The following is an 11546-nucleotide window of genomic DNA, read 5'->3' as shown; positions in this document are numbered from 1 at the left end:
ACCGAAGCCGGAGCCTCAGCTCCCAGCCCCGCCCGCCCCGGCGGGTGAGCAGACAAACCTCTCGGATTGGTGAGTGCCGGTCGGCCGTGATCCTCTGTGCGGGTATCTCCCCGTTTTGCCCTCCGCACCCCTGTTGCTGTGCTCTCCTCCGCGGCGCCGAAGCTTTCCCCCTCCGCCTCCCGCAGTCTCCGCCCGCGAAGGGGCTTCCTAGTGTGTTTAAACCTTTCCTCCTTCACAGCTCCCTCCCACTGGTGCAGGTCCCGTCCCTATTCTTTTGTCTCTCTTTTTTCTTTTGCCCTGCCCAGGTACGTGGGGGGTTTCTTGCCTTTTGGGGGGTCTAAGGTCTTCTGCCAGCATTCAGTGCCAGCATTCAGTAGGTGTTCTGTAGGAGTTGTTGCACGTGTAGATGTATTTCTGGTGTATCTGTGGGGAGGAAGGTGATCTCCGCGTGTTACTCTTCCGCCATCTTCCCGGAAGTCCAGAGAACATTTTTGTAGGATTTCATTTTTTAAAAAAATGAATGAGACTAGTTTCGTGTCCTAATATATGGTGTATCCTGGTAAATGTTCCGTGTGCACTTCAGAAGAGTGTGTATTTTACTTCTGCTTTGTGGAATGTTCTATATAGGTCTATAGGTCTAGTTAGTTTATAGTGTTCTTAAGTTTTCAATTTTCTTGCTTATCTTCCCTTTGGCTATTGTATCCATTATTGAAAGTGCGATATTAAAGTCTCCAAATATTTTTGAAATGTCCATTTTCCCCTTCAATTCTGTTAGTTTTTGCTTCAAGTATTTAGGTGCTCTTGTTTAGTGCATTACTGTTATTTCTTGATGGATTGACCCTTTTATCATCATATAATATCCGGCATCTCTCATAACAATTGGTGTCTTAAAGTCTATTTTATTTTGTCTCATATTTGTGTAGTGAAGTGTTGTTTCTTCTTTTTAAAGATTATATTTTTATATATTTTATTTATTTTTGGCTGCATTGGGTCTTTAGTTGTGGCATGCGGGATCTTTGTTGCGGCGCACAGGCTTCTCTGGTTGTGGTGTGCGGGTTTTCTCTTCTCTAGTTGTGGCGTGTGGGTTTTCTCTTTCTAGTTGTGGTGTGCAGGCTTTAGGGCGCGTGGGCTCTGTAGTTGTGGTGCGCAGGCTGCAGAGTACATGGGCTCTGTAGTTTGCAGCATGCAGCCTCTCTAGTTGAGGCATGCGAGCTCAGTAGTTGTGGCACGTGGGCTTAGTTGCCCTGCAGCATGTGGGATCTTAGTTCCCTGACCAGGGATCGAACCCACATCCCCTGCATTGGAAGGCAGATTCTTTACCACTGGACCACCAGGGAAGTCCCAGCATTGTTTTTTAAGATAACGTTTCTTCCTTTTATACATTTTAGGTTTAATTGTTTCTAGTATTTTGTAGAATAAATTTTAAGAGTACTCAATTTTTTCCTTCCATTTCTACGTTTACTTGAATTGTGCTAAAATAGTCAAAGAATATTGTTTCATGGAAGATTTTCAATAGAAAATCTTATCCTTACTGTGAATGCCGCATCAGGGGTAAATGTGGGCAGTTCCGCAAGTTTGAAATGAAAACCTCAACTGGGATGATAATTCTAGTATATGAGAGTCTTGATTTTCCTTTGGAAATTGAAATGAAAATATGAAGGGTTAGTAATTGTTCATACTACTTGAATGTTTTTTCAGCACTTATAGGCTTCATTTTTTTCAGACTTTTTTTGTTGTAAAAAACACATAAAATTTACAATCTTAACCATTGTTCAGTAATGTTCAGTATATTTATATTGTTGTGAAACAGATCTCCAGAAATTTTTCATCTTGCAGGACTGAAATACTATACCCATTAAACAACAATTCTATTTGCCTCCTCCCCCTAGCCCTTGGTAACTAACATTCTATTTCTGTATCTATGAATTTGACAGTTATGGGTACCTCATATAACTGGAATTATATAGTATTTGTCCTTTTGTGACTGGCTTATTTCACTTTACATAATATCCTCAAGGTTCATCTGTGTTATAGCATGTGACAGATTTCCTTTTCTTTTAAGGCATACACCACATTTTGTTTATCTGTTCATCTGTCAGTGGACATTTGGGTTGCTTCTACTTGTTGGCTATTGTGAGTAATGCTGCAAATAGCTCTTTGAGACCCTGATTTCAGTTCTTTTGGATATATAGCCAGAAGTGGGATTGCTATATCATATGGTAGTTCTATTTTTATTTTTTTGAGAATCAGATTATTTTTTGATATATAATTCACATACCATAAAAGTCACCAATTTAAAGGGTACAATTCAGTGGTTTTTAGTGTGTTCACGATGTTGTGCCACCATACCACTATCTTATTCCAGAAGAGTTTTATCACCCAAAAAAAGAAATTCAAACCTGTTAGCAGTCACTCCTTACTTCCCCATCCTCCCCAGCCTGAAGCAACCACTAATATACTTTCTATCCTTATGGATTTTCCAATTCTGGTTATTTTCATATAAATGAAGTTATACAATACGTGGTCTTATGTGGATGATTTCTTTTACTTAACATGATGTTTCCGAGGTTTATGCATGCTGAAGCATGTATGAGTACTTCACTCTTTTTATTGCCAAGTAATATTCCACTGTATGGATAGACCACATTTTGTTTATTCACTTATCATTTGAGAGACATTTGGATTGTTTCCAGTTTTAAGCTATCATAAATAATGCTGCCATGAACATTTTTGTACAAGCCTTTGTGTGGACATATGTTTTTAATTTTTTTGACTATATACTTTGCAGTGGAATTGCTGAGTTACATGGTAACTCTATATTAAAATTTTTGAGGAACTGCCGAAGTGTTTTCCAAAGTGGTGGCACCATTTGATAATTTTACCAGCAATGTATGAGGATTTCAATTTCTCTGCATTTTAATCAAAGCTGTGTTGTCCACCTTTTTATTGTAGCCACTCTGGTGTGTGTGAAGTGGCATCTCTTTGTGAATTTGATTTGCATTTCTTTAATGACTAATGATGTTGAGCATCTTTTCATGTGGTTATTGCCCATTCTGTATGTTCATTGGAGATATGTCTGTTCAGATCCTATTCTAAAATAAAAAGTTTAATTTAAACAAGAGCCTGGACCAATGATCCACAGATCTGTGATGTGGATGACTTAACTCTTTGGGATTTGGTGACTTGCCCAATGATACACAGTAGATCAGGGGCAGAGACTGACACCCCTACCCACTATGGGGCTTGCTGCTGCTACCTTTTGCTCCAGCAAATTACTTACTGCAGCTCACCATGGTGGGGCACAGGAATCACAGGCTGTGGATACAGGCAGACCTGGGTTATATCTCAGTTCCTCCACTTCCAAGCTTCGTGACCTTGCACAGTTGAATTAGGTAGCTAACCTCCTCTACCAAGTGGGGATGTTAATAAGACCCGACTGCAGAGTTGTCCTGAGGATTAAATGGTAAATAGTGTATATAAAGTGCCTGGGTCTTTGCAGATGAGTGATCATGACCAAAAAAACCTCTTGAAACTAAAAAGTAGAAACAGGATGCAAGGTTAATATATACAAGTCATTGCTTTCCTGTATACCAGCAATGAACAATTAGAATTAAAAATTCAAATTCAATACCATTTACAATAGCACAAAAATTCAAATACTTAAATATAAATCTAACAAAATATTTGCAAGATCTGTATGTGGAAAACTGCAAAACTCTGATGAAAGAAATAAAAAAGGATCTAAATAATTGGAAGGATATTTGGCGTTCATGGATCGACAGACTCCGTGTTATTAAGATGTCAATTCTTCTCAACTTGATCTATAGATTCAGTGCAATTCCAATCAAAATACCAGCAAGTTGGGCTTCCCTGGTGGCGCAGTGGTTGGGAGTCGGCCTGCCGATGCAGGGGACGCGGGTTCGTGCCCCGGTCTGGGAGGATCCCACATGCCGTGGAGCGGCTGGGCCCGTGAGCCATGGCCGCTGAGACTGCGCGTCCGGAGCCTGTGCTCCGCAACGGGAGAGGCCACAACAGTGAGAGGCCCGCGTACCTCAAAAAAAACACAAAAATACCAGCAAGTTATTTGCAGATATCGACAAACTCATTCCAGAGCTTACATAAAAAGGCAAAAGGCCTAAAATAGCCAACAAAATACTGAAGAAGAACAAAGTTGGAGGACTCAGGCTCCTATTATGACTCTAAGACTTACTATAAAGCTACAGTAACCAAGACAGTGTAGTACTGATGAAAGAATAGACAAATAGATCAATGGAACAGAAGAGAGAGCTCAGAAATAGATCCACCTGAATATAGTCAACTATTCTTTGACAAAGGAGCAAAGGCAATTCAATGGAGAAAGGGTAGTCTTTTCAACAAATGGTGCTGGAATAACTGGATATCCATTAAAAAAAAAAAAAAAAAAGAACCTAGACACAGACCTTATAACTTTCACTAAAGTGAACTCAAAATAGATCATAGACCTAAATGTAATGTACCCAGCATGCGGTAGGTACTCTGTCAATGGTCACCATGGTTTTGGAACAGTTCTGAAGCTTTGTTGAATTGGCTGCTCAAGAACTCATGGTGCTTGAGGGGGGCTGAGTGGGCCTTGTAAGAGGCCTGGTTTTCCTTCAGTGTGGCCAGGGGACCACCTGTGTGAGAAGTGGCATGGGGTCTTTATTACACAGACAAGTTCCTGGGCCTGCTACAGAAACAGATGCCCTGTGACTTTTGTGGGTTTTGTTTGTATTTTCTTAAATAATACCCTCAGGTCATTTTGATGCACATTCATGTTTGAGAATTTCGGGTGTAGGAGTTAGTCACGATAAGGAGCCTGTTACCATGTGGGTTCCAATGGCAGCCCCACCGATTGGCATAGCCCATGGTGTAGTGGAAGGGAGAGTAGACTTTGGACTCACAGGAACCTGGGTTTGATTTCTTATTCTGCCCCCTATTGACGGTGTGACTTCAGGCAAAGCATCCTCCTCTCTGAGCCTTGATTTCTCTTTTGCTAAATGAGGATGGTAACATAATGGTTCCTGCCTCCTAGGCATGTTGGGAGGTTTAAATGAGACAAAGCCTGGCCTTGTGGGTGCAGTCAGTGTCAGTCGAATTACATCTGAACAGCCAGCCAAAGGAAGGCAAGAGAGTGGGGAGGAAGGAAGGAGAACTTGGGGTTCTTGGTGGGTTGTGAGGGAGCTGTGGAGGGCTTTGGGTAGCCGGAAGGCAGTGAGTGGGCCATGCAGTGTGTCACAGACAGATGGAAGTGATGCTGGGCAGCTCAGTGGTTTAGCATTCTTTGGGGGCTGGGTGCCTGCTCTCAGACAGAAATGGCCCTGATAGCGGAAAGATGCGAGAGCTGAGTGGCTGCCTGCTTTATGTCTTCAGATTATGAAAAGCCTGTCCTAGACCATAGCTATCCCCCTCAAGAACTGGCAGTTTTCAAAGGAATCTGTGTTTTTAATATTGTGTATACTCTTGACTTCTTCAAGATGAGAAAAAAATTCCTGAGCCCCCTCTGCTGGCTGTACTGGAGAAGAACATGTGAGAAAAGGACCAGAATGATCCCTAAAAATGCAGTTTCACAGGGACATACAGACACCTACACTACAGAAACGGACAGCCACGCACATTCACATCTCCTTGCACGTAGATCACACTCAAAGACAGGGACAAACATGTTCTGACCTAACACACTCCCACATTAGTGCAAGGTGGTTACGGATACGAGCTCAAGCCTCACACGGGCCAGGCCTGCATCGCCCGTTTAGAGCTCTGCAACCCTGGGCAGGTTAGATTTACCGAGGTAGAGGTGACAAGTTAAAATTGTATATATTTAAGGTGTACAACTTGATGATTTGATATACATATGCATTGTGAAATATTCAACACGATCAAGCTACTTAACATATCCATCACCTCGTATAGTTAGCATTTCCTTTTAAGTTTCTTAACCTTTTGATTTTGTTATTGTAAAGTGTATGCATATACACACATATATATAAGCATATGCTTTTGTATATTTTTATGTGTATATGCATATCTATCTATATTACAATGTATGAAACGGGCCTACTCAGCACATACTGAGCACTTCGTAAATGGAAGCTATTATGCTTCTATTATTGTTAAGTCAAATTCAACGTTTCAGAGCTTCAGTTTACTAATCTGTAATGTTCATATGGTGCTTACTGTGTGCCAGGAACTATTTTAAATGCTTTCTATGTATTTTCTCATTTAATCCTTGCAGCAACCCTATGAAGTAGGTACTCTGGCTACCTTCACTTTACAGATGAGAAAAATGAGTTTCAGAGAGGGTAGGTGACTTGTTCAGTGTCACACAACTAGTAAGCAGAAGAGCTGGGATTCTAACGCAGGCAGCCTGCTTCCAGAGAGTGTTCTTAACCAGTGAACTACTCCATCTGCTTAATGGGTAGGATTGAATGAGATGTTGTGTGCAAAGTGCTTAGCATAGTGCTAGGCACATTATACACACTCAGTAAATACTGGCTAAGATTATTCACATGTCAGCCCTGCCACATTTACTGACTGGGCTGACACACACATGTACACACATGCAGGCACATATAGAGAGATTGATATGCAAATATGCAGATGCAAACATAGATTCACACAGATATATTAAGTCATTCAGTGTATGCAATAGCTGTGTTACCTTGGGCAAACTATTTTATCTCTCCAAGTCTCAATTTCCTCATTTGGAAAATGGTGATAGTAATAACAACTGCCTCAAAGGGTTATTGTGAGCATTAATTGAGTTAATCCTTATAAAACACTTAGAACAATGTGTGACATATAGTTAACTATTAGTGTTAGCTATTGTTGGTCTCTGGTGTTTGCACTCAAAACGCCCTCCTCAGCCAGCCAGGAGTTCTCAATTCCCACCATTTGCTCTACCTGTTACTTTTGGCCTTGTCTTCAGAGATACCTGAGAACAGAAAGCAGAGGCCTCAGGGGATAGGCCATGGGACAGATAAACATTGGACTCAGCAGGTGGGAGATGGGATGAAGAAACAGGGCTCAGAAAACTCAGAATGAAGGGAACTTTCTGGGAGGGGCAGGCCTAAGGGAGGTGCTTCAGCTAGAGGCCTTAGGGAACAGGGAGCCTAAGACAGAGGTGGGGTTCACCAAAGCCTTTGCCCAAAGGCCAGCCCGTGGACTCCCAGCAGAGTCTGTTCCTGGGACTGCTGTAGGCAGTGGGCACTGAAGGAGATGCTGTCCTCGTCTTACTAATTGTCCCAGGGCTGTGTTGAATTGAAACACAGGTCCCTAACAAGGCCCTGTACCTTTAAAAAATAAAATTGAAAAAAACTGAAGAAAAGTACACATGTCATAAGGGTACAGCTCAAAGCATTTTTTAAAATTAATATATCCAGGTAATCAGCATCAGATTAAAAAATCAGAAATGACCACCACCCCAGAAATCCTGCAATCGCTTCCCTCCTGTCACTGTGCCCCAAAGATAACCACTAGCCTGGTTTCTAACAGCACAGATTTGGTTTTCCCATGTTTCCAGAGGAAATTATCCAACTCGTCCTCTTTCGTCTGTGGCTTCTTTTACTCAAAGGTGTGTCTGTAAGGTTCATCTTTATTGTTGCATATATCAGTAGCTTGTTCTTTTTTATTGCTGTATAGTATTGTAGTTTGAGACTATACTACACTTGATCCATGTGAGTAGATACTAGTTTGGAGCTCTCAGGAATATATACTATGAATGTTATAGTACATCTTTTGGTGAATATATACCTGTACCTTATTTTTTATTTATAAATTTTCATCCCTTATAAGAGGGCCAGCCTCAATTGGATAAGCCCTAAGCTTCACAAAATATGGATGCGATACTGCCCAGGAGCCAGGCTTTTTGAAGCTTAGGTAGTGGCACAACTAACTCCAGTGGGCATTATTTCCATGTGTTGTACATGACTGGCACCCCTAGAGCACAATACAATGTGTCTGGTGCCCCCTAGAGTTGTGCAGTGGGTAGCCCACCTCCACTCTACTTCTCATCCATTCTCAGAAACTCAGAGATGGTTAATTTCACTGAACTAAGAAAGACCTTTTCTCAAAATCACTTTTCTTTTATGTCTTTTTGATTTTGAATCATGGGCACAGAATCACAAGAACCATGAGTCAGTTTAACAGCTCCAACAGCCCATCAGCTAATTCAACGAGAATAAAAAAAAAAAGAACCCAACAATTACTACAGGCGTTTGACTTTATGGAAACCAAATCATGGAACTGCTTTTCTTTTAACCCCTTAAGAGGTTGTTCAGACAACAGGTAGAGACATTGCAAAAGTCTCTTCCTATATATATATATATATATATATATACACACACACACACATTCTTTTTTCCGCTATGGTTTATCACAGGATACTGAATATAGTTCTCTGTGCTATATAGTAGGACCTTGTTGTTTATCCATTCTGTATAATTCCTCCACTTTTTTTTTTAACATCTTTATTGGGGTATAATTGCTTTACAATCCCTCCACTTTTTGAAGGAAAAACTAAGACCCTTTCTGCCCTTTCCCTAGAGAAGGTTATTCTCTCATTCAGTGTTTCTTCTCAGTTTTATGTCATCTGTCTAGTAAGAATTTTTTTGTGTGTGTGTTTCCAATAAGTTTAGCCTACTTGATTTACAAGTGAGGAAACCAAGGCTCAGAGAAAGGAGGAGGCTTGCTTGACAAATTAGTTTGCTGAGGTCCCATCTTGATACAGGGTGTTCCTCAGGTCCTTACAGTTTTTTTTAAAAAAATTGTTAATGATTCAGTTCTTCTCATTTCCTTCTTCTCCTTTTCAGGTATATATTATCTTTTCCTTTGGCCATATCCAGAGGTATCCAAAATGATGTTACAAATGTTGGAAGTGGGACTTCCTTGGCAGTCCAGTAGTTAAGACTCTGCCCTTCCACTATAAGGGGCGTGGGTTTGATCCCTGGTTGGGGAACTAAGATTTTATATGCCATGGGGTGCAGCCAAAAAAAAAAAAAAAAGCAGAAAATGTTGGAAGTTAGAATTTCTGAAATTAAATATGCTAAAGCTTAAGTAGATTCCCTTGCTCTGGGATTTTTCAGGTTGTTTATATCTTATATGGAAGTGAATTTATTACCAATTTATACCGCTCAAAGATTTTATGGATGCCCTGAATTGAGTTGTACTTGTTTCCAAATCTTTGCGAAGGCAGGATGCTGATTGAGAGCATCACAGAGGAGTCAGGTGGATGTGGACTTGAGGCCTCTATCATTTCCCAGCTGTGGGACCTTAGGACACAAGAGTTAATCTCTTCGAACCTCATTTACCTTGTCTGTTTAAATGCATAGAGTAACTACTTCCAGTTACTCTAAGTCTCTCACTTTCCTAAGAAGCCTAAGTAGGCTTCGCACCTCTGAGCCCCTCTGCCAGTCATTCCCTCCCCTCATTACCCTGAAGAACTCTTACTTGAGTTTCAAAGCCCTGCATGATGCATACTTCTCTGTGAGAATTCTCCTGACTTCCTCCTTGGGTTGGTCCTCCTTGCTTTGGGCTTCCCCAGAATTTTGTACAGCCCTCTATTTAACCCTTATCTGTCATGTTGAAATGAGCTGTTTCCAGGTCTCCACTGCACTGCAACCTCCTTGAGGACGACTCTGTCTTATTCATCTTTGTATCCCCAGCACCTAACTTGGGTCCGGCTCAGAGGAAGACCTCAATTAAGTTGTACTGAACATCAATATCAGTCACTGTTGTCATCACTTTCTCTCCTTCCTGGCATCCTGAGGCCTTTGTGGTCCAGAACTATACCGTTCATTATGGCACTAAGTCATCTTCCTCCTGGTACTGATTGTTCTTGAATTGTTTCTGGATGTGACTCTGAGCTCCTCAGCATGACTAAATTCCGTAAGAGCAGAACATTCTTGTATTTCTTCCTATGCAGTGCTTGGACACATAATAAGTTGTCAACCACCACGGTCTGATTTTGAAACAGCACTGTGCTATTGGGATGCCACCATTTCAGTGGTGTTGTATTGATAGCAATTTGCCAGAAAAATAGGAATCTGTGCTTTGGTGAAAATAATCTCTCCTAGGCTGATGACAGTGGATTTATCATTATAAATGAGCACCAGCAAAATTGAACACGTTGGGTATTTGAACTCTCGCCCAATGTTGATTCCACTTGATGGGCGTGAACATCCCAATTATACATCCTAATTATACAAGCAATTATTGCAGACATTTTGGAGATTGATATGGCCAAAAGATATTAGGGTATGTAGTGAACTGTTGAGAGGCCAGACCATAGATCTATTGAGGTATTTGAACAGCTAATGAGAGTAGTTTTACAGAGTTTGAATCGGGGCATCAAAAGACATTCTAAATCTTTATGCACTTACAAATATTTACAGACCTTTAAAAGATCAAGTCTGTTATTATCAGTTTCAGTGCTGTATATTGTCAGTATCCACAGTGACCCCAGAGGAGCCTGTGCTGGCAGGAGTAATGCTGTGGTATGTTCAGCTCTGCTGGATCTCCATAGACGGGGGCTGGAATGTCTTGTGGAACAAAGCCTCGGGCTCCCAAGAGCAAAGAATGAAGGGCAGCCTAGTTTGATAACCACATTAAAGCACTACCAACATCTGTTCAAGCCAAAGACAACACTATCTTCAGGAATTAACCTTCTGAACCACTGAATCATTACCCTCAGTAGAGTGAAAGTTGGACAACAAGAGCCTATTTGTCAGGGGTTCCTCAGAGAGATGCGGTAAGCCACATTTTACTGCAAACAGCGTGAGAAGGCCTGGCTTGACTATACATTTTAAACAGCATATATTTGTGTGGGAAGCAAGCCGACAATGAATGTAAATAAACTTTTGATGATACCTTGCAACTTTCAGCATTTATCCCCCTCTGGAACAAATGGACCCTGGCACACTGCCCCAGAGAATAGAATTTCCTGGATTTGTACTTAAGTGTTTCCCACTTATTTTAATGAAGCTTTAGGTATCAATAATGAGAGTATTAACAATGTGCAAGATGCACTTTACATCTGCACTAATAGAAAAAAACCAACCCTTCGTTGAAAGTAATGTAATTTACTATAAGTGTAATATAACTAGTTGGAGGGCCTTTGTGAAGCTGCATCAGATGGAGAGGGAGGCAAAGAGGATGGAAGGGGAAAATCTAATGAAATAAAAATTTTAGAACAGAAGCAAGTATAGAAGGCCTGTCATCAAGCCTTTAGAAGACTCTGGAATTTGTAGGTGTATTTCTTAGAGCGAAGACTGGCTGCAGCTTCTACTCTGTAGGTTTTAAGCCTTGTACCACACTAATTGAAAAATCCAGCTGCAGCTGTTTATTTTCTTATTCATTCTTAATTGCAGCGAATAGGCTTTTATGCCAAATCTGCCTCAGAAGACTGAGATTAAACTGAGCTTTGTCCTTAGATTAGCGCCTGAAACATAGGTATTTTATTTTACAACAGTTACATAGTACTTACTATGTACTGTTTTCAAAGAAAAATGTTAATATTGTATGGTGACTGACAT

Source organism: Neophocaena asiaeorientalis, unplaced genomic scaffold (assembly GCF_003031525.2).
Source record: "Neophocaena asiaeorientalis asiaeorientalis breed wild unplaced genomic scaffold, Neophocaena_asiaeorientalis_V1.1 scaffold654, whole genome shotgun sequence".
In the NCBI taxonomy this organism is placed as follows: Eukaryota; Metazoa; Chordata; class Mammalia; order Artiodactyla; family Phocoenidae; genus Neophocaena; species Neophocaena asiaeorientalis.
The sequence above is the reverse complement of the archived record's forward strand: the minus strand, read 5'-3'. Positions refer to the sequence as shown.